This window comes from Felis catus, chromosome B1 (assembly GCF_018350175.1).
Source record: "Felis catus isolate Fca126 chromosome B1, F.catus_Fca126_mat1.0, whole genome shotgun sequence".
In the NCBI taxonomy this organism is placed as follows: Eukaryota; Metazoa; Chordata; class Mammalia; order Carnivora; family Felidae; genus Felis; species Felis catus.
Window position 1 is genome coordinate 22295031 of NC_058371.1, and position 22891 is coordinate 22317921.

The 22891-nt window shown below is 36.4% G+C and overlaps 1 long non-coding RNA gene across 4 annotated transcripts in view; it reads left to right on the plus strand.

Moving 5' to 3' along the window:
• Window positions 1-22891, plus strand: part of LOC111560024 — a 319103-nt gene that overhangs the window by 289397 nt on the left and 6815 nt on the right. Inside the window, exons 8-9 of one of the 4 annotated variants that reach the window (XR_006596337.1) lie at window positions 2214-2277; window positions 11157-11246. The exons of the other annotated variants lie outside the window; for them this stretch is intronic. This is a non-coding gene — a long non-coding RNA (uncharacterized LOC111560024). The remainder of the gene's footprint in view (window positions 1-2213; window positions 2278-11156; window positions 11247-22891) is intronic. 4 annotated transcript variants of the gene reach the window in all.

Here is a 22891-nt window from a genome sequence, read left to right on the forward strand (position 1 = left end):
TTTCCTCTGGGACGTCATCTTTGTCGTCCCCACCACTGTCCCCGTTAATGTTGATAAATTCGTTGTCCCTGACTTCCTCTGGCCGCATAGCTAGAGTCTCTCAAGTGGCAGCATGTCAATGTTCCCGTGACAGCTATTTCATCTGTACTCTATTTCTGTTCAATTTTAATTTCGTTTCTAGTGTCATCATTTTTCTTTCCTTTATTGCATTTGTATCATTTTTGGTCAATTCCCTCTTTTGATTATTCATTCTTTTAAATGCCATCTGGGTATATCACCAGGAGACAACACACCCGCATGCTTTGCTGTCTGTGCCTAAACTGAACAAGAGATGAGCAGTGACCAATCATCAAAAGACTTTGAAAAGAAATGTCATGATTTGTCACTGATCATGGTATGCATTTTTTATTTATGTAGCAATTTGTGGCTTGAAGGGCTACAATGAAGTTGTTACTTTGCACTTATTCACGGTTAAAATACCCTGGTAACTAAAATTTGAACCATGTTATTGTGGGATGAGTGTTATTTAATTGAACCATGATAACTGAAATTTGTGCACATCAGAACTGTGCAAAGCAAGGGATGTCTGTATTTTAAGATGTTTAGGAAAATATTACTCCCTCTCTCTCTGGCCCTCTCCCACTCATGCTCTGTCTCTCTCTCTGTGTCAAAAAATAAATAAACATTAAAAAAAATTTTAAAGGGGCGCCTGGGTGGCTCAGTTTGTTGAGGATCTGACTTCGGCTCAGGTCATGATATTGCAGTCTGTGAGTTTGAGCCTTGGGTCGGGCTCTGTGCTGACAGCTCGGAGCCTGGAGTCTGCTTCAAATTCTGTGTCTCCCTCTCTCTCTGTCCCTCCCCCACTCATGCTCTCTCTCTCTTTCTCTCTCTCTCTGTTAAAAATAAATAAACATTTTTTTAAAAATTTAAAAATTAAAATTTTTAAAAAATATTCAGGAAGAAATTATATATGAAGGGTATTTTTATGCTATTGGGTTGGAAAATTAATTTATTATAAAGACTCCAGCATACCATGAAATAAAATGTCAGCAAATTTGTCTACACTAAAATAAAACATATTACTCAATAGACATCATAAAACAGAGATAATAATAGCTATATATATTAAAGAAAAAAGCTAGTTTTATGCAATACAAATCAAACAAAAAAATGTCAAAAAATGTGCAAGTAATATGAATGTTTTTTGTCAAACGAAAAAATGTGCAAGTAATATGAATGGGCAATAGATAAACCAATAAAAGATATTTGCACAGTCGTAAATTGTCAAGACTCTGGGTCTAGAGTTCTTTCTTGTCCAGCAAGAAAGCAGGACGCAGGATTATAATGCGAGAGATGGCTAATGTCCGGGAGAAGACAAGAGCCCTGATTAAGGGTCCTTCCTCCATATTTATTAAGATCACAAGGCTACAAGCATGATGGATGTGGACAAAGAGACCATGAATCTGTGAACATTAATTTATGGGTCTGAGAGAAAGGGGATTTTGAAGATATATGGTGTTAGGGGGTTGGGCCAATATAAAATAAAATCCTGCTGCCAGGCAGATGGTTGTTAACAGCAGATATGTGACACAGTGTCTGTTTATCTTAGCCAGCCTAGGGGATAAGACAGGCAGAGCATGCTACCTCAGGGTCAACAAGGCACCTTTCTTTTGCTAGTTAGCTCTGCTCTGGGCAACTTCACCCCTTAGCAGTCTAAAGCCCTATTTACCTGTTTGACCCATTTGGTCCTTCCTTCCTGTGAAAGCAGCTTTCTGCTATTGTACTAAGCTGGGGGAGTGTTTCAGTCCTGAATACCTACTCTTGTTTACCTCATATACCTTTGTTCTATATTGGGACCTTTGCCCCACCCTCTCTAGACCTATTTACCTAATCTTGCTTACCCAAACTTGGGTGTGAGCATCCTATGGCTTTCTAATTCTTTATGCCTTGTTAACCCATCAGTGTAAGCTCAGGGAATTCCTAAGCTTATTCCCCACATTAAATGTATATTAGGATCACAATTAGACCTGCTAAATCAGTAAAACTTAAGAAGTCTAATTATAGGAAGATTTTAAAGAATAATTTTGGTAATAAAAGTTGAATTTTGCATACTCAATTTTTGTGCATCTGAGAAAGTATTTTTATTGGCATTGTGGAAGATATTTTTGCAGGATAAAAAATTCTAGGATGACAGGTTTTTTTTTTCTTTTCAGTACTCTAAAGATGCTCCATTGTCTTCTAACACTCATTTCTGATGAGAAAACAACAAACATCCTTGTAAGTTTTCCTCTGTACAAAAGTTTACTTTTTTCCTCTCATTGCTTCCAACATAGTCTCTTTACCACTGGTATTAAACTTTTGATTATGCTGTGCTTTGGTGTAGTTTTCTTCATGTTTCTTTTGTCTGGGGCTCATTGATCCTCTTAAAACTGAGGTTTTATAGTTTTCATCAAATTTGGAAATTTTTAGCCACCGTTGTTCAAATATTTTTTCCATCCCCCTTGTCTTTTTGGGGTTTCAAATTACACATATAACTAACCACTTTAAATTGTCTCACAACTCACTCATGGTCTGTTTTTGTTATTGTTTGTTCTTTCGTGTTTTGATAAACTTTCCCTACTCTCTTTCCTTTTGGATAGTTTCTATTTTTATGTGTTCAAATCCACTAATCATTTTTTATGTCTTGTCCAATCTGCTATTAAACACATTAATGTCTTTTAAAAAATCTCAGACATTGTAGTTTCCACCTCCAAAAGTTAGGCTGTTTTTTATATCTTCCATCTATGTATATAGCATGCTCAGTTTTCCCTCTAGCATCTTGATGTGATGATAGGTTGTACTAATAACTGTTTTAATGCTATTAACTATTAATTCTATTACATCTGACATTTCTGAGGCACTTCGTAATGATTTATTTTTTCTCCTCGTTATGGCTCGTATTTTCTGCTTTTTTACCTGATAATTTTTTATTAGATGCCACATGGTGCTGGATATTTTTGTTCCCTAAAAATATTTTGCAGCTTTGCTATGAGAGGCAGTCAAGTTTCTTGAATTCAGTTTGATTCTTCATGTCCTACTTTTAAGCTTTGTTAGGTCATACCAAAAGAGTACTTGTTCTAGGGCTAAAATTTTACCTGCTGTTAAGGCAAGATCCTTCTTCATACTCTAATACTAGTATTAAATACTGTTACAGTATTAGATACTGGTGTCCCCTGAATTACTAAACTTTCCACTCTGCTTAGGAAATGGGAATTGTTTCTGATCTTGGGTAATCCATGAGTACTATTTCCTATAATCTTTTGAGTAGTGTACCCTTCAGCCTCAAATAGCTTCTTCACATACGTGTTGATCCATCAGTGCTCAACTGAATATTCAAGAGGGACACTGCGTGTCTCGAGTCCTCCTTCTGTGGAGCTCACCCATTTATAGTACTCTAGCCTGGGAACAACAGTGGATTGGCTTCTTCAGATTTCTGGCTCTTTTCCTTCTGGTGCTATAATCTAGATACTCTCGCCAGCAAGTAGGATGGGCATTCATATGTCACATTTGTGTCACCTCATTTAATTTCTGTTCCTCACAAATGTTTTTCTTGTCCAGTGACAAATGCTCCCAATGACAATGTCACATACATATTTTTTTAATTACTTCTTTCACGTGAGAGTGTAAATCCAGTTTCTGTTATTCCAACTTGAATCAATGTGTAAGCTATTTATTATAGATGTTTAGTCTATCCTAACTATAGAAAACAGGTGCTGTATAACTCAAAATATGTTTCAGTGTCTTAGCAGTCAAGCAGGTTGCACCAAATATACAAATATTGCAGGTTAGATAGCTGTATACTCTGTTGTGTCAGAGAAAATATTTTCTGAAATTGTTACCTTTGACAACTTGGACAGCAGACAATATGCCCACTAAGTTCACTGGTCTGCAGGAGGCATTCATAAAGAGTCAGATGTCAATATGTATCAGTGGTTCCTTGGGGATTATAGGAAGGTACTATAAAAATATAGATGAGCTTGGGCAAAAGCTGGATGCTTTACACGCAAGCAATGGAAAGAGTTCATAAATTCAAGGCTTTTAGGGTTGGAAAGTGAACTAGAATTGCATTTCCTTCCAAGACGAGGATTTTAGACAGTTTCAAGATACACACCGTTAAGTGTGTGTATGTGTGTGTGTGTGTGTGTGTCTATGAGAGAGAGACAGATACATAGAAAGCAGAGCATAAATGTAAATAAATATAGCATGAATAAATACACTGTCTAGAAAAGATTGTGATGTGATAACTAACACATAGATCTCATTGTAATCAAATTTTTACAGAAACTTATTCTATTTTTGAGAGAATTATATTACTGATGACACCTAAGTCTTGGCTAGAAAAAAACTATGCCTAATTAACACTTAATGTAACTCTGGATCTCACACTCAAACATTTGAAAGTAAGCTATAAAAGATTCTCATTCCAAAGAAGGGCATACTCTTCTATATCAGCTAATTTGGGATATTAGAAGATTATTTCCAAGTAAAGAATATGTCAGAAGGTAAAGTCAGAGCCAAGAAAAGCAATGGATGTAGTGTTTTCATTGTTCAAGGTGCTATCCCCTTTGATAAGGAAGAATGTCTTCCTAATACTTCTCCAACATAATTTGATCATTGTTATGATTCAGTTACTATCTCCTTTCACATTTTTACTTTTCTACAGGGAAGATTGCATTGCAATTAATGACATTTTTCTTTTGTTGCTATTATATATTGGCAAACATGTTTTTAATTTAATTCATTAGATTGCTGAACCATAAAGATCTACTTCCAGACCTGATGGAAAGGACATTATTACCAAGAGATCTTGGATTTTGAGCCGAGTGCAATGTCTCTATCGAACTCTGGGTTGACATTTTTTTAGGGACGGAGAGAATGTGCTCTAAAAGTGAAAAGAATGCAGATGGGCATTTGGCTAGGGAGCAGATGGTAGCACGGGCTGCTGGCTGATCATAATATGCATCTTTGTCTTTCTCAGCACACAGATAGGCTATTTTTCCCAGCTCCTTTACCTTAATTTTGGCCACATATTTAAACTCTAGGCAATGGAATGTGAACACAGGTGATGTATGCTAATCTAGGTTGTGACTTTTAAACCAAAAGCATAATTTTTCTACATGCTTTCTTCTTCTAAAATGCATATAGATGACAATAAGACATTAGGAATTGAAGGAACTACATAACAGGAGGCTGGGTTCTTTTTTTTTTTTTTAAGTTTATTTATTTTGTGAGAGAGCATGAGCAGGATAAGGACAGAGAGAGAGAGAGAGAGAGAGAGAGAGAGAGAGAGAGAGAGAGAGAGAGAGGAGAGAATCCCACGCTGACAGCACAGAACCCAATGCAGGGCTCGGGCTCATGAACTGTGAGATCATGACCTGAGCCAAAATCAAGAGTCAGACGCTCAACGAACTGAGCCACCCAGGCAACCCCAGGAGGTTGGGTTTTTGAATCACCGCATGAAGCAAATCCATTTGCTTACTAATTTTATTCTACAATGCCCCATGGAGAAAAGACACCTCTATTATATTGAGCTTTTATATTTTGTTATCTATTTGTTATAGTGATGTAGCCTGACCATTAATGTTTTCTAACATCCAACAATTTCTCACCTAGGATACCTTTGAGAATCTGTTGCATATGTGAACCAGGTCTTGTCTAACAAGAACATTCAAAGTAGTACGGAACCTTAAAGCACAATTCTAGAAACAGCTGAGTGTTTTTTAACAGGAAAATAAACAGTGGTATAGTCATTAAATAGAATATAGTACATCCAGAACAGTAAATAAATTTAACCTGCATGCAGTATCATGCATAAATCAGGCATATGATATTATGTGATAAAAGTCAGACCCAGAAGGCAGCTAACAGTATGTCATTTTTTAAAAGTGAAAAACAAGCATAAGTGAAAATTTTGATGTTTAGAGTTACATACATAAGTGATTAACTTACAAAATCAAAAGCAGGAATTAGTAAACCCCAAATTCACATACTTACGGGAGGAGACAGGACAATGAGATTGTGGGAAAAAACATGCCAATCCATAATTGGTGGCGTTAGTTCTTGAATGACATATTGGTTTCATAGGTGGCAATTATGTGATGCTTACTAATTCACATTTGCTAGATATACTAATTTAATAATTCAATGAAGGAAAAATTCAGTCAAAAAAAGAAAGTACTGCAGTGCAACAAGCTAGATGTTTTTGCTAAAAATTTGCCTCCCTTTTACTCGCTCGCTGTTTTAATATGGAACTAGATATTCACACAAACACACCTAAGCTTATTCAGTGAGAAGAATAGAGTGCTTGAGTGAGTGCTGGTGGTTAGGCAGTCATTTGTGAATAATGTGGACAGATGTAGAAGAAAATACACTCTGGGAAATAAGAATTGAGTCTCAGAAACTCCATTCAAATCCTAGTCCCATTCTAGAAAAATTCTATCTGCCTCCTTTCCCATTCTTTTTTTTTTCTTAAAAAAAAAAATGTTTAACGTTTATTTTTGAGAGAGTGCGAGTGGGTGAGGGGCGGAGAGAAAGAGGCATACAGAATCTGAAGCAGGCTCCAGGCAGGCTCCAGGCTCTGGCCACAAGCCTGACGTGGGTCTCGAACCCATAAACTGAGAGATCATGCCCTGAGCCGAAGTGGGACACTTAACTGACTGAGCCACCCCGGTGCCCCACTCCTTTTCCATTCTTAAAGCCTTTGAAATAACAGCAAAGATATTTTAAATGGAACAATTCTCATCCACACTACTAAATCAAGACCCTCTTGAAGAATCATAAATGTTGACTTATTGAAAAAAGGGAAACAGACTGTTTGCAACTGGTGGAGCAAAAAATGATGCAACACATAAACAAGTCTAGGGTGAAGGTGGGAACGTTTCTGGAAGCATTCCGAGTATAGAATTAGTAGGCACAAAGCAAGAGGGGGCTTTTGAGCAATCTCTTGAGCTGCCCCACGGCCTCCGGCAGGTCCTTTATTCCCTGATGAGGTTTGTATTGGGCAGCTGACAGAAGTGATGTCTTTCCCCAGGAAGAATTAAGTGTCTTTAGACCCTGAGGCCAAAGAGGCAGAATTTCTTTTTTAATTTTTTTTAATGTCTATTTATTCTTGAGAGAGAGAGAGCGCAAGCCAGTGGGCGAGGGGCAGAGAGGCAGGGAGACACAGAATCCGAAGCAGGCTGTAAGCTCCAGGCTCGAGCTGCCAGCACAGAGCCCAATGCGGGACTCAAACTCAGGGACCGCAAGATCATGACCTGAGCCAAAGTAAGACGCTCTTACTGACTGAGCCACCCACACGCCCCCAGAATGATTTCATCTATCTTCTGCTCAAGTAGATAGAAATTTCCTGAAGGAAAAGGAATGAAGATGAGGAAATCTTACATGGAGAAGACAAGGGACCATCGCAGGTGGTTCAACAGCGCATTGTACACCCCCTGCTGAGAGTGGAATTTTCATCCTCATTCAAGAACATGAAGTTTCTCATGCATGACCAAGAGCTCATCAAACATGCATTTACCATTTAAGCAAAATCAGTGCCAGAGAACAGGGTACCAGAAGTAAGTGCGTTAATAGTATATCCAGGTATCATTAGAAAAAGTCAGACTTATGCTCTTTTAAGAAAATAAACTCCACAGTGGGACTTCTTGACCTGGAGTATTTAGCTAAGAGATTGGTGTGAAACACAGAACCAAGGATTAAAAAATAACTATAAAAACAAAGTGTGGACAAAAATCTAAGGGGAAGAGATCAAATCTTCAGATTAAAAGGGCGTAGTTAGAACTGAGAAGGATGGAAGGAAAAAGGACCACACCAGACAAATTACAGTGAAACTCAAGATTTTAAAAAAAAGAGAAAGAAAAGAGAATTAGACTACTCAATGGCAAGAGAGGAAATTACCAAGCATGAAAGCAATGCTTTCAAGCTTGGGAAGGAAAATATCCATAAATCACACAATCTTACCTCCTGTGAAGCCAACATTATAGTATGAGGGCAAAACAAAGATATCATCAAGTCCCAAGAAGAGAGAAGAAGATCACAGAAAGAAAAAAATCAACAAATCAGTAAAGATTAGGAAAGGACTAACAGGAGAGGAAAGATTAGGCACAGTCATACGTACAGTCTAATTTATTGTTAAATCTCATATAATCACCGAAAATCATTTTGTAAAATAAAATTATTTCATTAGAAACTCTCAGATTGGGTTTAACACATCCAGGTTTATGATATATTTAATAGGAATAACATGAGATAAAAACAGCGCATGCAGCAGTAATTAGCAAAATAATTACAAAGATCAGTGCTGTTCCACAATTTAAAGTCCAAAGGAATCAAAGTTCAAATATTTTAAAAACCCTCCAATTTGATTCTAATATTAGCCCTTATGAGTTAAACTTCCAAGAAACTTAAAATTTAAAATTTTATTCTGGGGTGCCTGGGTGGCTCAGTCGGTTAAGCGGCCGACTTCGGCTCAGGTCATGATCTCGAGGTTTGTGAGTTCAAGCCCCACCTCGGGCTCTGTGCTGACAGCTCAGAGCCTGGAGCCTGCTTCGGATTCTGTGTCTCCCTCTCCCTCTGCCCCTCCCCTGCTCATGCTCTGTCTCCCTCTGTCTCAAAAATAAATAAAACATTAAAAAAATAAAATAAAATTTTATTCTCCCCAATTCATGATTTGGCTTATACTAAGTCAGAAGAGTTCTCAATGCCTGGATAGCTTTAATTTAGGTTTTGAGCTGTGTTTATGTGCTGTGTTGTTGCTGTCGCTTAGTTGAATTGTCACTCAATAGAGTGGATGCAAAAGTTTATTAGTTCAATGTTAAGTCTGTGGTTTCCTTATCTTTTAAAGATTTGAAAGATATAACAGGAAACAGAAAGTTATCACAACACTGACCCCCATCTACAATGATAGATGACTGTCCACTGTTCTGCCTCTTTCTGCCTCTAGCATGTCCTTGTGGAGATTATACCTCCAGTCTTATTGACTCTGGTTTTCACCCTATAAAATGCTTTGTCCAGAGCAATGCTAGTGGCAGCAGCTTTGTCTGGGCTGAGACAAGGCTTTAGGATGCATTGAATGCTCCTGATTGCCCTTCTTGGGACCTGCACTCGGTACTTTGCAAAGAACTCACCCCAGGCAGCTCTTGCTTTTTTAGCCTGGGTCCTGGGACATAGGAGACTTGGAGTAGATCTGAGCCTGATAGGCAGCACTCTGGGGCCTGAATCGGAGCTGTGCCAACTTACAGCTGACCTACCAACCTATGATAGAAAAACAAACATCTGTGTTCTAAGCCACTGAGCTCATTTTAGCATTTAGTCTAAAAGAATCACTCTCACACAGCACAGCCATGAAAACCATTTCATAGATGTATAAATTCAGATGTGGAAAGATCCATAAATCTTGGGGGTTTTTTTAAGGTTGTATATGAGTATTCAGGGTATGCTGTCATTTCTGCAAAGGAAAAAAAAAAAGATAAAGGAAATGACCTGTGTTTGTACAAGTACAAATATGGATCTAAATATACACAGAAGAGCTTGACCCAGGCCCTCCCATTGCTGGTGACAGCTGAGTTCCCTTTTGAGGTGGAATGGATTGCTGAAGTGTATCCCTAGATTGTTGGATTTGAGGCTTAGCAAAATGAGTACCGTGACACGTAAGTCCAATACAAATAACGTTTTGTTGGAATAAAAAATAAAGGGACATATTGGGACACTATAGTCTGAGGGGAGTTAAAAGAGCTAAATAGTCAGTTCTCTGCAGTTGCTCAAGGGAGCTACCTTTAACTTGGTTGTAAGATGTTACAGCCATCTTATTTAAGGGAATTATAGATTAAATGAGCTTCTAAGTAAGCACTTCAAAAACCTTTTTCTACCCCCAACCACATTGCAGTGAATTTCTGTAATACCATTTTAAATTAGTGTTGATGTTGCTACATTCACTGGCCATCTAATTATAATCTGTGTTATGGGTCACATTTTTTGCTGAACTACAAATCCCTTTTTATTAGGTGGTCCACAGTGAAGTTTTCTCTCAATTGGAAGGATGACCAGAGTGTTAGTCCGTGAATGTTGTTACCTGTGATACCAGGAAAGCATTTTGCGTGGCAGGACTAGGTCAGATTTACCATAGAAGTGCGGGAAGGGGAGTGGAGGCATTTTTATGTTATTCTACGTTTATATATTTGTTTTACATACATAAGTCCAAGAGAGTCCTTCCAGAGCCATCACCTTCTAGATGCATTGAAGAAGTTGATCTATGTCTACACTGCCCTCACCCAGCGCAAAATAAGCTCCCCTTCTTTAAATCTCTGCATTCCCCAAAGTATGTTTGAAAATTCTGGAAACTATATGACCTCTCTTGGAGTTTTATTTGGAATATTCGCATATTGAAACATATGTGAAAAGAGTAAGGAGACAATTTTAAGTTTATCTAATCCTACATATCTGCAGCTAATAGGGGAGACATATATTATTTCCTAACATGTAGCCACAAATATCTCCCCGAAGAGTGTTCTCTGGGAAACACCTTACTGAATGATCCCCAACATCCCTTTTTAATACTCTTCCTTCAGACAAGGTAGAGTTCATACCGTTACACATCTCCAATGTTGAAGTCTCCCTCCCTGAAGTTATGTGAAGTTTGGTTATTTTCAAATATCTTTAGTTCTTGCCATTAGATATTCTTGGAGCTTTCTGCTATACATTGGATAATTCCATTGCTATGTGTAGACATTACTAGTTAAGACCCCGGGAGTAATCCCGTTTCAAGTATCTTAGTGCAAAAGTGTTTGTGTTGGAGGGTAGGAGTGGACAGAGTGGAGGAGAGAACCGTGGAGTGGCAGATTTACCTCAGTGTCATTCTCATGAAGAGGATGTAATCTAATGGCATTCCACATACATTCATGGGTTTAAGAACAGAGCAAGATGGAAGCTATGTGGATACAGCTCCAGCCCTGTCAATCCCAATCCCCCTTCTTCCTAAGCAGTTTCCCTGTTGTATTTTTTTAAATTTTTTTTTAACATTTATTTATTTTTGAGACAGAGAGAGACAGAGCATGAATGGGGGAGGGTCACAGAGAGAGGGAGACACAGAATCTGAATTCCCTGTTGTATTTTATATGCAGATTTCTCTATGTGGTTTTCCTGTGGGCAAAAAGGTTATGCAGAAAAACATTTGAAAATCACTGCTGTACTTCGATCTCTTTATTTCACAGGTGAGCAGACTGAGCCACAGAGAACTTTTGTGACTAACCGTGGGTGACACAGCTAGTTGATGTAACAGTCAAATGTATTTCTACTACGCTGTTGCACATTCGGCTTGTATTTTTCCTATTGTTGCCATGACAGAGAGGTTGTTTGATGTCTTGTTACAAGTGCAGAAGGTGTTCCTTAGAGACCCTCTCTCTGGCCTCTTCATTTTAATGGGAAGAATGAATGGGTGACTGTAGAGGCGGCAGGAGGCCAGGTCATCTGAATCCCAGCAAGCTCTCCTACACCGGTATCACAACGTCTGTTTCTCGCAAGGAGAATGCCCTTTAAAAAATCATGTACCCCAACTATTCCAAGAAATTTGCTACTCGTTTGCTTCCAAATCCAATCTACACTAAGTCCGGAAGAGAGGCTTGTGATCTTTCTGAAGTCATTCCAGAAACCATTAAACTCAGAAACACATCCCAACTTAGGCAACGCCTTTTGGGGGGTGCAAGGAATGAGACAACAAGGTGTATACCTTAATTTTTACAGAGATCAGGGCATGTTGCACATCGTGATTCCATACACTATAGCTCTCTGGTCAACATAGCGAGCAGAGCACCTATGCCTTGTATATGCAATAAGATACCAAAAAAGGACTTCTGGAATGAGCGCATTTCTCATTTGCTACACACAATCCCTGCCATTTGAGGGTGATTGTTAGTGTATTTGAAGTCTCTAGAGAGAGCTAAGTTGAGGTTACTGAGTCAACACAGTGATAGTTTCAGCTAAATATACTCAGGATGTCCCAAAAGGCTTCTTTGTTTTGTTGAAGGTGACACAACAGTTTAAATACTCGATGCTGGCTGCTGTCGTGACCGTGCCCCTCCCTGCAGCAGTCATTCACGAAGCCACCCAAAGTGAAGGACAGCTATAAAATCACATCAGTGTCCTCAGATATGTTAATTTTTCAAAAATGCACACTGCAATAAAAAATGAGCATTTAGTTATGGTAAAGCAACGACTAGCTATGAAAACAAACAAGCTATTTACCTTACGGTTTTAAAAACATGTTGTCCCAAGTGGCAAAGAGGAAACCCTTTCTTTTTTGTTTGATTTAGTCCTTTAAAAATCTATATAAGTCTTTTTTGAAAATTTTTTTTTTAAATCAATGCCATGATCTTTTTGGCGTGTTGTGTTTTGGTAACCTCTCTACGAAAGGTGTTCTGGGCATCCTTCACCACTTGCCTGTGTGCATTATCTGTAATTGCCTTTTAATAGACTGAGACTAAATTATTAGAAAAAAATTGCATCGCCAGGGAGTAAGAGTTGTCAGATACTGCTGAGATGTAATACATCAAATGCTCAGGTGTTCGGCTTTATCTCATAGGCTGTTTATTTTCAGGACACAGATTAAAAAAAAAGAAAAAGTTTTCAACCTTTCTAACCTGTTCTGATTTCAAACGAGCAAAGTAATGAGCACTAACAACAAGGAGAACAATAGAATTAATGAGTCCCGGACAACATATTACGTAAAGGATTTGTGACTTAAAAAAAAAAAAAAAAGATAATGCAAGCCTTTTTGTTGTTGTTGTTTTTTTCCTTAACCAAGGAGCAGACATTTTGCTCTCAAAACTAATTAAAGTTCTCGAGGAGAAAGTTCCCTTTAATAGTCAGGATTTACAATGGCTTCACATTTTTCAAGAAAAATATGATATTTTGTAAATGAGAAATTTTATGGTTATCAAGGATCTATTTTTGGTTTTACTCATATATATTCTCATGAGTGCAGTATAATTGTGGATTTGTAATCCATTTCGAACACAGCTCAGCATGGCAAAAATAATAAGAATTAAAGATTTGACATAATAAGAAGCCATTATAGTTCCAGAATTTTAAAAATTATCATATTTTTACTCTCAGATATTTTCCTTTCAGCCAAACTCCCTTCACCTTGATCATTGTAATTCCTCTGAACATTTTCTACCATTCATGTCAGCTACAAATAGCTGACCATGACTATTCCTCCTTGATCGTGTGTTAGAGACTCTTCTGTGTTATTCTATTAAAAATTTGCTTTTTTAAAATCTAGCCCTATTATTTATTTTTGTGATCAGAATTGCTTCTTTGTCTGTATTCATCAGATGACAAGCTTCTTGTCCTTTAAAACACAGATCATTATTCAGCCTCTCAGTCTTGCAATTTTCTGAGTGGAGACAAGGTAACATGATCTTGTTTCTGATCTGACTGTAAGTAGTCTGTTTCAATCCACACTCTCTTACTTTGGCTTTAAAAAATGCTAATATGAAAAGCCTCCATATTCATGTGAGCCTTCAGCCAGTGGTTCCACTTTTTGGAACTTTCTCTATAAAACTACGTGCAAAGATTTTGTTAAAATGAGGTTGGTAACACGGTATTTTTAAATAGGAATCATCAGAAAACCAAACATTCAACAAAAATGGGTAGGCTAAATAAATTATGATGGGCTGATTCACTAATGTATAAAGTGAAGTAATGAAAATAATTTGAAAACATTTGAGTTGAAGTTGTGTTTTAAATGAATAAAACTCCATGAAAATCTGTTCAGCATGATGCTATTTTTAATATACAAGTTCTCAAAAATATATGTGTTCATAGAAGAAAAACTGCAAAGTATTTTAGCATACTTTATCATCTTTGTTTAGTGGAATGAAATGATAATTTTATTGGTTTTCTTAATTTCCTAAGTTATTAACAATAAATATTTTTGTTTGAAAAGAAAAATGTTACTTAAAAATACATGTATTCTAAGTTGGTTTCGTTTTTCTCCTTAGACGAGAGCTTTTATTTGTAACCGAGCTTTACCACTACAGAAAGAACTTTTGATAACTTTCATCTTTTTTTTCTTGCAAAGGACATAAGCAATGTCATGGATGAATATTTCTGTGCATATTAATAATCTTAAGTCTGCATTTGGACTTAAAACCTGAGAAAGGGAAACTGCAATGTTCTTAATTCTTATTGTAGTCATGTTTCATCATTATGAATAAAACCTTATCCAAAGGATTTTCAGATTGTTTTGTAGACCTACCCACTTAGGAAAATGACCAAAGATCAACTCTGTTTGTTCCTCTGTCCATCAAAATCTTTAAGGCAAGGACTATGTAAACAAATTGCTTTTGTGTTCATTCTTGTATCCAGGCTTATGGATACTAGTATGTGTTTAATTAAATACATTAAGAATATGATCTATTTCTGCCAATGTATTTTCATTGCAGAATTACTAGAGAAAACTCATTTATAATGCCCTCACCCTGAACAATCAATTTTAATATTTTGGTTCATACATCTCTAATTTTTTCTGTTAGAATTCTGTGTATAATGTATTAGGTATTTTTATAATGCTTAAAATTTTTTAAACAATATGATGTTTTTAATTTTGTGTGGTGGAGTCCACTTTTATTATTTTTATGGGGGTGAAAGAGGATCATGCTTGGAAAAAAATATATGGTCTGTATGGTTTTCCTTTTCACAAGGAAATATGTAAAAGCTTATGGATGTTTTAATACACAGAAAATAGATATGACAGTTTACTATTCTTTTATTTGAAATGGATTTCCTTACAAATATCTGTTGAAATGTTAGTCTAATTATTATGCATAGTCTCCTCACATTCCATCATCACCCTCTATATTCTCAAAGTCATTTACTCCATTCAAAATAGTAAGATTATCGGGGCGCCTGGGTGGCTCAGTCAGTTAAGGGTCCGACTTCGGCTCAGGTCATGATCTCACGGTCCGTGAGTTTGAGCCCCACATCGGGCTCTGTGCTGACAGCTTGGAGCCTGGAGCCTGCTTCAGATTCTGTGTCTCCCTCTCTCTCTGACCCTCCCCTGCTCATGCTCTGTCTCTCTCTGTCTCAAAAATAAATAAACATTAAAAAAAAATTGTTTTCAAAAAAGTAAGATTATCAAATAATATACTTCTCATACTCCCACCTAAAGTATCAATATGTTATGAGCAGACATAGTATACATTTTCATATCCACTTATATTTCCCCCTTTCAGACTCAGAGAAGGTGTTATTGAAACACTTGAAAGCCATTTATCATGAAGTCCCTGGCAGCTGGACCATATTTGCTTCCCCCTTTCCTCCTCCTCTATAAGTCACTTGTTACTTTTCATTAAAGCATGTTTCTGATTTTCGTTGGTATTACTGAAAAGGGAAAAAAATGGAACTATAGTTATTTATATTTAGTCTTTGTTATTTTTTTTTTTAAGAAAAAAGTGTTTGATAAAAGATTTCTTGCATGAAGTAACTTCCTCCCAAGAAGTGTAAGAGTAACATAATGGGTGACCAAAGATGTATCTGAGAAACATGAAGTCTGGCTGGTAACTCAGACGGGTCCGAAGCTTCAGTCCAAATTGGTGAGAAAAAAAAAAAATCTGTATAACTTAGGGACATTCAATCTGTTTCTTCTCTGGTTCATCAGAAAAATTTTCTCTCAGTGTAAAATCATTTGGAAAACTCTCAAATTATAACAGCTATAGAAGAGATGATGAAATTTGATAAGCTCCTTTCATAGACTCAAAAACCTACATATTTTTTCCTTTACCAATACTTTTAAACCCCCCTTAACAACGATAATTCATAAAATAAGTAATAAGGGAGTCTTTTATATCCTGTAAATCTTGAGGAGACACCAGTGGCAACTTCTGTAAAAATCGTGCTTTGTGACTATTCAATCAGATCAGTTTAATAGTTAATACACATACACAGAAAGGGAACAGAAATATTTCCCCACTAATAATGTTTTTGCTTTTAGGTATTTTATTTTTCCTTATCCCACACCTAAGCACTTCAGTTTCTCTCAATAAATGTTGAATCTAGTAACACTGATATGTTAATGGATTTATTTTAATTCCTGGTTTTTCTTTTTGTGCTCTGGTCCTTCCACCAAAATAGACCTTTGCGTTGAAACATTCTGATAATTAATAATATTTTTTTTAATTTTTTTTGTTTATTTATTATTGAGAGAGAGAAAGCACAAGCTGGGGAGGGGCAGAGAGAGAGAGGGAGACACAGAGTCTGAAGCAGGCTGCAGGCTCTGAGCTGTCAGCACAGAGCCTGATGCGGGGCTCAAACTTGAGCCTTGAGATCATGACTTGAGCCTAAGTTGGCCGCTTAACTGACCGAGCCACCCAGGTGCCCCAATAATATTCTTTTCTTTGAGTACCAAAATAGATTCTTGACATTGCAGCAGAGGAAATAATCTTGCAATAAGGAGACTTAATTCAAGTGAATTTTTTTAAAGTTTTATTTGTTTATTTTGAGGGGAGGGGGGAAAGGGAGGGAGAGAGACAGAGCATGAGCGGGGAGGGAGGGGGGCAGAGAGACAGGGAAAGAGAGAATACCCAGGCAGGCTCTGCACTGGCAGCATGGAGCCCAACATGAGCTCAAACCCACAAACCCTGAGATCATGACCTGAGGCCAAACCAAGTGCTTAACAGACTAAGCCCCCAGGCACCCTCAAGAGTACTTTAAATCACAATGTCCTAAAGCTTGAAGAAGGCAAGGAATAACATGTGTCCCCAGATCAATATGTTCACAAAAGGGTATGGATATGGAAAAAAAATCCCGTAGTAATTAAATTTTAACCACCAACTAACTGGTTGTACCTTTACTTGAAAAGTTTCTCGCACCTTGGAGCTCTTGGGTAGCTCAGTCGATTGAGCGTCTGACTTCTGCTCAGGTCAGGATCTCGCAGTTTGTGAGTTTGAGCCCCGCATCAGGCTCTGTGCTGACAGCTCAGAGCCTGAAGCCTGTTTCAGATTCTGTGTCTCCCTCTCTCTGCCCCTTCCCCGCTCATGCTCTGTCTCTCTCTGTCTCTCAAAAATGAATAAACATTAAAAAAAAAAAAAGAAAAGTGCCCCACAACCAATAAAATGTCAAAAGATGTTTGAAAACAGTGAAAGGTAGAGAAAAGAACGGAGAGAGAAAAGATTACTGGCTTTGTTTCTTCATTTGTTTTTTGGGTGCATCTATAACAAAAATAATTTTTATTTTTGTAAAAGCTAGTTTCATTTGTTTATTATGTGACTATCAAGTAAGTTTTTTTTTTTTTAAGTTTATTTTGAGAGAGACAGCATGAACAAGGGAAGGGCAGAGAGAGAGGGAGAGCGAGAGAATCCCAAGCAGGCTCTGCATTGTCAGCACAGAGCCTGAGGTGGGCTCACGAACTGTGAAATCATGACCTGAACTGAAATCAAGAGTTGGACATTTTAACCCACCAACGCACCCAGGTGCCCCATTATAACATCTTGTTTACATCCCATACAATTGAATTATGTTGAAAACCAATTTGAGGAATTACAGATTTTGGTTAAACCAACCAAAGCAATTATTCTGTACAACTGGAATCTCTTTCCAACACTTGTCAAAAGCACTAAATATTTTGTTAATTGTTTTTTTAACTTGGAACTATTTGGGATTGATTTAATTATAAATGCTTTAAACATAAGTGAGAATTGGGAGAACAACTGAATATATGAAATTATATACAGTAATAGTCATTTCTGCTTTGTGATTCCCTAGGACCTAGGAATTTTTTGTAAAATTAGGAACCTAAATATAGGAGATCACATATCCCATCAGATTCCTTCTTTCTCTCTGAATAATTGTAAAGAAGAGGCAACCTGCTGTTGACCAGACACTTAAATTTGTTCACGGGCTAAGATCTCTTCTTTGTGAACTATTTTAAGTGTTCTCAATGTTATGCAATTAGAAATGCCCTTCACCATTAAGTTGAACATTCAATTAATCAAGTGTTGTTCTCATGTTCCTTAGAACCATCATGCTAGAAAATACATTTAACTCTGCCAACAGTTTTTCAAATGTGTAAGAATAATCAAACTCATACACTGCGCTTAGGATGTTCTAATCTGTACTGTCTCAGAAATAGCTTCATGAAAATGAAGTGTTAGAATCCATTTTCATATAATATAGAATTTCATAATTTAGTTTAGCTCTAAATAGGTTAACATCTACCTTATAGAAAATACATGAAATATTTGAAAGATGTCAACTTACTTTTTGCTAATTGATAGGTACCTACTTAGAAAATTAGGCTCAACTTGCCTCAAAATGTTTTCCAAATTAATAATTGAGTTTGATTTTTCATGCATGTAATTGTCACTTAATAACTCTGCACCAGTATACCCTTGGTGCTCTGGCCTTCGAAAGAGTTTATTTTAACTCTTCCAAAACTAACTAATTTACTACCACATTATAGCTTATGCCTTGGGAGAAATCTGGATCATCGTGCATCCCAATGACTAAGTTATGTATTGCCAGAGCCAATGATGGATAGTTAAGTTCCCTGTCTTCTCCCAGCAAGGCTACTTTGAAAGGGAGCTATGAGAAAAACTACCAATAAATCAGAAATTGCTTTTTTTATAAATAAATAAAAATGTTTGTTACCCATTTTCCATTTACCATGTAATAAAATCAAACTTTATCATTCTTACTTTTTAGTTTTCTATGTAAGTGAAGGGTATATGAGTTCTGTTTTGTTGAGAATTTGTATGATACCTGATACAGTGACAACCCTACTGGTCACACATTTCATTAGAAGTGCCGCCATTGTAAAGCTCAACTAGAGTTGAAAGGATACCATCGTCAATTGCCATTACATTTTGATGGTGGCAGTTAAAATGTTAAGAGAAACATTTTACCAAATGTTGCCTAATTTAAATGTAATTCGCGTATAATACTTAATAGAATTTAATAGTCAGAAGGGAATAGTCTTTACCCCTTCACTGAACTTACAGTTTGCAGCTAATTAAGGAGAGTTTAAATTCAAAGTATATTTCACACGAGAATTTCTCAGAACATGGCAAAGAGTATTACAAACACACATTTCTAATTTCTGATTAATCTTTGTTATGGTTTGACTGGAAACCAAGAGCTGAAAATATCAATACATTTTTAAAACAGCACCACTTATAAGTATAGTCACAAAAAACTAAATACCTAGGAAAAGACTTAAACAGATATATGCAGTTAAGTAATATCTTTATGAAGAAAGAGGGGGAGAGAGAGAGAGGGAGATTTTTACCCGTGGAATATAATAAAACAATTATAAATAGATTAAATGTTCTCTGCAGGACCTGGAAAAACACTATGTTTTATTCCAGGTGAGAAAAGAGAATGATTTCCTATCCAATGACTACTGTTTCAGGCAGTGGCTTATATGTACTTTGATGCCAGAGAGATTTGGATCATATCCAGGCTCCAGAATATGACAGCTACATGACAATGAACAAATTACCTACATTCTTTGAGCATAATGCTTCTTCTATATTTTGCGAATCTCTTATCGTCCTCCCATGGTCCTGGTAGGAAAGATCTGAGTTAGCAGATGCCATGTGCTTAATACAGTACTTTGGACATGACAAATACTGAATTGTAATGAGTGTCAGTCGTCTTCCTTTTTGTCTCGTGTGACTAATGTGAGTTTTCTGCATTCGTCGAGGAAATGTGATTCTATTAGAGAAAACATGAAAACAAACCAGGATTTATACAAAATGCTAAATATAGTAAATAAATACTAAAACGGCAAGGAAATAACTAGAATGTGAACATAGACAAGATCCATGACAGATATTATATACAAGGAGTAACTTGGTAGCTAGTAAGATATGCTGAAGGTAAATAGAGTACATAGTAGAACAAACTTGACTATTTATTCTGGATAAAAGACCAAGTCACAAATGTATGACCTCTGGGTCTCTAAATCAGCCGTGTATTGGCTACAAAGAGTATGGTTCCTTCTGGCTCATTAGGTGCCCTGTCCAAAAAATTTCGGGTAAAACTCAGGCCTATTTTATAGTTCAGTTAGGAGCTCCAGTTGTTAGTAAGTACAATTGCCCCCATAGCTCTCTGAGAGCAAGTATGTGTTCGCCACAGGCATGTTCCTTCTGTTGGACCCTCTTACCTAATTCTTTTCTGAATTATTTTTCTGAAAAATTACAATTTTGAGGAATTAATTCCGTGATATTTTTTTTAAAAAAATGTTCTAAGTGAGGCCTATAGAATATTAAAATTTTGTGTAAGAAAGTAAAACATAGGATGAAATAAATAAACACATTCAGAACATATGGGACCTCTATGTGGCTGGGATATTTTGAAGAGAAAATACTCTTCATAATCAGAAGTATTAGTCCTAAACACACACAAGAAAAGAATTTGTAACATACACAGTAGAGGTTTACTACGTATCAAACATTTTGATGTCCATGATGAAAAAGGCAAATTCCCAACTAAAATTATAGGTCTTGGAAAATCTATTTCATACAAATGACTAAGAATATACGAAATATTTTCAACTGAATTAGGTTATAAGATACATAGAAGAGAAATAAAGTACCATTACAAGTATAGCATTGGCAAATGCAAGTAATAATGACAATACCCATTTTAAGGATTAGGCTTCTGGAAAATTCTTAGCCCAACTTTTCCATTTGGTAATGTGGAAAAAGAATAAAAAATCTTAATAATATTTGATGAAGCATCTGTAGATCTAAATGCATAGTAAGAAATTGTTAAAGCATTGTTAAACTATAAAAATACTCCCCAAAGATTTCTTTTTTAGTTATATAATTTTCAGTTCCTTGAAAGTACAAAAAAAAAATATTGATGGGTTAAACTATTTCCTTCCTATAAAATACTATGCAGGTATTACAAATGATATTGTAGAAATTTATTTTGCCTTGGAAATACTTGATTACAACGTGGTTTTAAAAAGAATAAATGTATTATGATTTTATTTTATGGTATTCTCAACATGTTGGAGTGATTATTTCCTGGTGGTAGGATTATAATTATTGTTTTCGTCTTTCTGTGTCGCTCTGCTTGATTTGAGTTTTTCTGAAATATAAATCATTCATTCTTTTTGTCCTTGATTTTACGTGTTCTAACATATACCAAATTCTTGCCCTTAAGTAGTTCTTAGAGTTTCTCTTCTAATTCCTTATTTTTTATTTTTTTGTCTATTACAGAGTAAATAATATCAGGTAAGGCAAGTCTTCTTTCATTATTTTTTACCTTAAAAATATTTCTGGGGGCGCCTGGGTGGCGCAGTCGGTTAAGCATCCGACTTCAGCCAGGTCACGATCTCGCGGTTCGGGAGTTCGAGCCCCGCGTCAGGCTCTGGGCTGGGCTGATGGCTCAGAGCCTGGAGCCTGTTTCCGATTCTGTGTCTCCCTCTCTCTCTGCCCCTCCCCCGTTCGTGCTCTGTCTCTCTCTGTCCTATAAATAAATAAACGTTGAAAAAAAAATTAAAAAAAAATATTTCTGAATGGTTTCTGATTCTTACTCTTCCAGATAACTTTATGGTTACTTCATAAAGTTTAAAAAAAAACAATTATACACCAAGATGTTTCATTTCTAATCTAATTAGGAAAGTATTATAAATGTGGTACCTTTGTAATATTTACTCTCTTCAAGTACGTGGAATCCCTCGCTAATATTTCAATCCCTCTATGAATAAGTTTTGGGACTTTTCTTATTTTTTCTAGAATATATCTTGCAATCTTGTCATCACTTTTTTTAAATTGTTTAATTCGTATTGCAATTGTAAATTCAATCATTTACCTTAACATTTCTAACTCATCCTAATAGGTAATATATTTGGTTTCATCTTGAAAAAAATAAAAAGAAAAATCGTACAGGGCTATTTTTTACATAAATGGAGGGAAGTGCTGTGACAATTTAAGTAAAAATACTCATTTCACAATTTAAGAATTAAATCGTAGAGTTATTAGCCCACAGTTATGTATAGTTTACTGCCTAATGTCAGTAGACTGTAAACATCTGCTTCCATGACTTTTCCTAAACTAAATATAATCATTAACATATAACTAATTCCTAATTGAAAAAAAAAATTGAAAACAAAACACGCTCTAATTATATTATGTTTCCGATCAACTGTTTCCAGTGATGTTTTAAGCAACCGTTAGTAATCAAACACATCTTAAGGAATTGTATTTCAGTTTTGTTAGTCTCCAGCTGTCATAAAAATGTGAAGAATTATTAGTATATCAATGTTAGGAAAAGAGAGATGTGTGGCCAGAGGCTGGAGATCCAAATGGCCAGAAAAGGCAAGAAATGCGTTTGGCTTGCTGGGAGGCCATCACTTCCTCAGCACAACCGATGAGCTGCCAGCAAATGTCATAATGAAACATGCCGGTGCCTCCCACAGCCTTAAGCTGTAGACATCTTTTTCATCTGGCTTTCCATGGAATTTTGAATAGACCATTGCAAGACAAATTGCGCAAGCCTTTGTGTTTCCTTTTTATTATCAATGTGGTTGTTACATTTACAGAGAAAAAAACCTTTTATACAACATAAAGCACTTTTCTGTTACTTTCAACTAATGTTTTATTTGTTTTGCAGGCAATTCATCCTAAATTGAATATAGAGAGCCTAGAGTGCAATGGAAGAAATAATTTTGTCCAATTGCCAATTAATCAATAGTTAAAAGCACTTGAGCAGGGAATTGGCCAAACCCTCCAGTCAGAGGAAAGGGGGCACCTTCTTTATCATACAAATGAAGACATTTCCCATTGAAGAAGACAAGTCAGAAAATGAATAGGCGTTATTGTCACATTACCCAGATCATTTAATTTTG